General features: G+C 45.8%; 1 pseudogene; it reads right to left on the bottom strand.

Moving 5' to 3' along the window:
• LOC113456746 overlaps positions 1–1786 on the bottom strand; it is a 4812-nt pseudogene extending 3026 nt beyond the window's left edge.
• Positions 1787–5554: the final 3768 nt, after the last annotated feature.

Genomic DNA, 5554 nt, shown 5'->3' with positions numbered 1-5554 from the left:
AGACCTCATTACAGATGGTTGTGAGCCACCATGTGGTTGCTGGGAATTGAACTCAGGACCTTTGGAAGAGCAGGTAATGCTCTTAACCACTGAGCCATCTCTCCAGCCCCCTGTAAGTAACTTTCAAAACTCTAGAATTGACAGAGACATCTCACTGCCTGGACAGTCGCCCAAAGTTCTTCTGTAACATTGGGGCATCCATCTTCAGCCTTCAGGCCCATAGTATCCAGCAGACTTTCCCACAAAGCAGGAAATTTAAAGATCTGTTCTGCTTTGTAATAGCAAAATCCATCAGTCACTTTCTTCTGTGTCCTGCAGAATGTCTTGCAGACTCTTTCATGAAGCAGGAACCCCGAAGGACCATCTCACCTTCTTTAGGCAACTTCAGCAGTCATTTTTCTGTGGGTTTTGCATGTCCAGTTCATCAAGAAGTTTAGGCAAGAGCAGTTTCTTGCCCACACAAACTTCATAAGAAACCTCTTCAATGCCCACCATTCTCTCCCGCCTAAGTTCTGCCTTGTGCAGGCCTAAGACAGTTTCTTTATAACCAATGGTATTCATCGCATACAGAGGGGACTCCCACAGCAGAGAGCAGTTGAGGAACACACCTACAACCTCTGTTCTCTACATGCACATGCACACACATGTGCACACATGTGCACATCACCAGTTAATCAGGTGAAGGTGGAGACAGTCTTAGTGACTCCGGGAAACAGGAGAAAGCACAAAATAGTTAGAAAAACCGGAGTGATTATAATAGAGAAATAGGGTATGTTTGCCAGGTGGTTTTCTAGAGCAACGAGGGGTTAATGATTATTTAAGCTGTGACCAGACAACAAGTTCAAACATTTTCCTGAAACTGTATTCAGCTGTCAAGGTGCAGGCCTGCAGGAGATAGAGAAAACTCTATCTAAGCAGGGCTGTGGTCAGCCAAGGTAAAGTTCAAAGCCAGAGAAACAGAGCAGAACTTGAGAGCATGAGGAAGGGGTGGGATTATCATCATTGTCCTTGGAATTTAGACTAGGCTATAAAGGGAGAATAAAGTATTTGAAACATTATGGAGAGGTTATTTTGTTTTTACAGGGTATGAGGAATGCCTAGGGGGAGGACCGAGTCACTGCAAGAAAACAAGGAAGAAAACTGGAATGAGGCTGGAGAGGTGGCTCAGTGCTTAAGGGCATGTACAGCTCTTCCAGGACTGCAGTTGGGCCAGCACCCACGTGGGCTTGCATCCACTGGCGACTCCTGCTCCTGGGGAATGCACCTCCTCTGCCCTCGCATGCACATACCTTGCTCCGCCATGCACACATAATTCAGCCATTGCTTTTCTGGGTGTGTGGTATTGTTTTAAGTATCAATATATTTCTGATGTACTACCTCACTTTCATCCAACACTAGCTTTTGCTTCAAAGTCAGTTTTGGTTTGTGTTTCTTTTGATTTGCATTTTACTTCCTTCATTTTAGTGAGTTCTGTTCTTTCAAGTGTCTCATCCGGGTAATGTATCCTTCTTGGGTGTGGCATCATGCTAAGCAAATGTCTACCACTCCAGCCCTCTTTACAGATTTTATTCTGCTGTTGTTCTGAGACAAGGAACTAGCTTTGAGCAGAGGCTGGCCTTGAGCTCGGGACCCTCCAGCCTGCAGTCTCCCAAGGCTGGGACTACGGGTGTGCACCACCATCCCACCCTCCCTCGGTTCTTTGTGATTGCTTCTGACTCGCTACCGACACTTTCCTGAACTGCTTCGGGGATGTCTGCGTGGCTTGTGCGCTATTTGTGCGTGTCATCGTGAGTATGTTCAGCTTGTTGTCTAGCTCTTTCTGTCTGTGACATCATTTTCTCTCAGGGGTATCACTGTCCTGGTGGGAAACAAATGAAGAAAGGTGGGAGGAATAGAAGCCCAGTTCTTTCTCCTGATGAGCTAGCAGTCAGTTTGGAAGAACCTCACTTATGATGCTTTACCTCCTAATGAGACTTACCTTTGACTCTGTTCCTAAGCATGTAACTGTTTTGCCAGTGTAGTAAATAGAAAATGGTTCAACTCAATACTTCTCCTCAAATATCATTCCATGTATGAAGCCTGACCGTCCTGTGCCATCCCATGTATGAAGCCTGGCCGTCCTGTGCCATCCCATGTATGAAGCCTGACCGTCTTCTGTGCCACTCTGGTTCTCTAGGAGCTTTCATTTTCCCATTTATTTTTCTTCCCTTTTCATGTGTGCATGTGTGTTGTGTGGACATGTGTGTGCCAGTACACATGCCTGTGTGCACACATGTGAAGACCAGAAGAGAGACAGATTTGTAGTGTTTTCTTCTGTCTGTCCCCACCTTATCTTTTTGAATCAGGGTCCCTCACTGACCCTGTAATGCATTGTTAGCTGGATGGCTGCTCAGCGAGCTCCTGGCGTGGTCCTTTCTCCACTCCTCAGTTTTGAGGGTAGAGTCACTCACAGCCATGCCTGCCAATCATGTGAGTGCTGGGGATTTGAACTCAGGTCCTCTTGCTTTCACAGCCAGCACTCTTGCCCCTGAGCCACCTCTCAACACTGTTTCTTACACGTTTGGGCATGGATTTGGGGCATTGACTATTGTCTTATGTCAGGGGCCCATAATAATGTCCTCATCGTGGCTCAGCCTATCCCAGAGTGTGGTGAAGTTGTGTTTACAATGATATAGAACAGAAATGATTTTATAATTTTTTATTTTACTTTTGGTTATATGAGCATTTTGCCTGTATGTTTGTGTGTGTAGCATGTGAATGCCCGAGAAAATCAGAAGGAAGTATCTATCATATCTCCCTGGAACTTGGGATTTAGAGTTATAGGTGGTTGTGAGTCACCTTGTTCTCAAATAGCCACCAAATAGTAGTTAGCAAATAGAGAGAGCAGGTAGTACTCTGGGCCTGTTCCAGCCCCCACTCCATCTCTCGACAGGTTCTGATGCAGCACAGGCTGGCCATGAGCTGCATGTGTACCCGGATGACTCTAGACTTCTGGTGACTCTCCTGTCTCCTCCCATGGATGCTGGTTACCAGAGGGCACAGCCATGCCCTATCTGATGTACGTCTGGAGATGGAGCCCAGAGGGCACAGCCATGCCCTATCTGATGTACCTCTGGGGATGGAGCCCAGTGTACACGCTGAGCAAACACTACCAACTGAACTGAAGCGCCAATCATTTTGATTTTTGCCAGGCAAGTGATACACCGCAGAGCCAAATCCACCTCACTCTTTAAAACGTTTTTAAATTTATCTTATTATATGGATATGAGTGTTTCGCCTGGGTGAATGCATGTGTACCGTGTGAATGTGTGGGGCCTGTAGCAGTCAGAGGTCACTGAATTCCCTGGAACCAGAGTTATGGGTACTTAGGAGTCACCAGGTGAGAGCCAAGAACTGAACGGGGATTCTTCTGCAAGAGCAACAAATACTCTTAACCACTGAGCCATCTCTCTAGCCCCTCCCTTTCCTACCTTTTTCTTTTTTTTTCGGACACAAGTTCAGGCATCCCAGCTAAACAGACAAGGATGACTCTGAACTCCTGACTCTCTCTAAAGTGCTGAGATTACAGGCCTATGCCACTGTGCCTCACTTCAGACAACATTCTTCAGACAACAGGCCCACACAGAAAGCAAAGAGTGAACATAACAATTTATAACCATGAAAGACAGAAGATAGGCTTTTGCTCTCTACAGGCTGGTCTTTAGTTTTGTAGTCACTTGGGAATCTTCTCAGACCTGGAAACAAGATAAGATAATTGATTATATTACATTACAGTGATGCTTATATTACTAACTGGTCTTAAACACATCCATGGGAATAGAGGTGAATGGTGTGTCACAGAGAAAATAAATACAGAACCCATAGAGTAAACCAGGAAAGCTGGGACATCATCCATTGCTGTGAGGTCACAGGAGGTGTCACATCCAGGAGGATGGGGCTTGATGTAAGCTCATTACCCATAGCAGACATTACCCTACCTAAGCTAGAACATCCTGTCACTTCAGGGAACAGACTAGCCAACATTTTCCATCAAGAAGAAACTATTATTTTGATGACATCACTACAGGGAAGCAAGCATATAAACATTGAGACATGTGCAAAAATACTTGGTGCAGAATAATTTGGAATGTTGAAAATGCCTTAATTTCTATCAGAATGGTTCAATAACTAACATTACATTTATGCAATGTAAATCATAACCAATAAAATGACGATGTGTTTAATTTTTAAATTATACATTTAATTTGAATTAAAAAGATTTAATTTTTAAATTACGGTCCAGGCAGTGGTTGTGCATGCCTTTAATCCCACCCATCACTCGGGAGGCAAAGGAAGAAGAGTGAGTTCCAGGGCAGCCAAGGCTGCAGAGAAATCCTGTCTTGAAAAAGGAAAGAGAAAGAAAGAAAGAGAGAGAGAGAGAGAGAGAGAGAGAGAGAGAGAGAGAGAGAGAGAGAGATATTAGAGAGGGAACACCGTGGTGCTCACATGGAGGCCAGTTTTTGCGAGTTAGTTCCCCTTCCAGTGCTGTGAGACTGGAGGCTGGAAGACAGGTCTTGATGGCAAATGCCTTTATCTGCTGGGCCATCTTACCATCCCCATGTTTATTAACATGGAAAATGTCAAACATGTATGCTTAGTGAAACAAAAGCAGCTTTAGAAGCGTGCCCTTAGCTTGGTGTAGTGACCATGCAGAACAAAGAAGGTTTATCTGAGGAGCACCCCACTGCAGTGTAGTTGGCAGTAGCAAACAGTCAAGGGAGACAGTAATTTTGGCCCAATAATGATGCATTTTTTTTCATTAAAAATGTGCCCATATGAGTGTGTTTTGCAACAGAAAAGTTTGTGTACATACCTATGTGTGCAAGCAGAAATGATTGCTGTAAGCCAGGCATGGTGGCTTATGCCTGTTATTCCAGCACTTGGGAGGTTAGCGAGCTTTAGGGACAGCCTGGGCTACCCTGTTTCAGAACTCACAACACAAAAGTGAGTGTTCCCATCTAACAAGTAAAAACCTGAAAAGACTGATAGGGATCTGAGAAAGAAATGAGGAGGGCACAGGGCAAGCTGCTGTTGCCCACACTGAAGAAATGGAAGATGGAAGGGCAGATAGGGAAAATCATGACTTAACAGAGCAGAAACCAGTGGGCACCAGGGCGGGGGCCCAGACAGGCTGCCACCTTCTCTTCTGTCTTCGCGCTGCCACTGGGAGGGTAAAAACAGTCATTTAAAAAGAGCCAGAATAGCCGGGCGGTGGTGGCGCACGCCTTTAATCCCAGCACTCGGGAGGCAGAGGCAGGCGGATCTCTGTGAGTTCGAGGCCAGCCTGATCTACAGGACAGGAACCAAAAGCTATGGAGAAACCCTGCTTCGGGGGAGCCTAGGCAGTCTGGATGTTCACCTTACTAAACCTGGATGGAGGTGGGCGGTCCTTGGACTTCCCACAGGTCAGGGAACCTTGATTGCTCTTCAAGCTGATGAGGGAGAGGGACTTGATCGGGGCAGGGGGAGGGAAATTGGGAGGTGGTGGTGGGGAGGAGGCAGAAATCCTTAATAA

The sequence above is a fragment of the Microtus ochrogaster genome, chromosome 15, assembly GCF_000317375.1.
Source record: "Microtus ochrogaster isolate Prairie Vole_2 chromosome 15, MicOch1.0, whole genome shotgun sequence".
Classification (NCBI taxonomy): domain Eukaryota; kingdom Metazoa; phylum Chordata; class Mammalia; order Rodentia; family Cricetidae; genus Microtus; species Microtus ochrogaster.
Note: the sequence above shows the minus strand (reverse complement) of the source record. Positions and strands in the feature narration are given on the sequence as shown.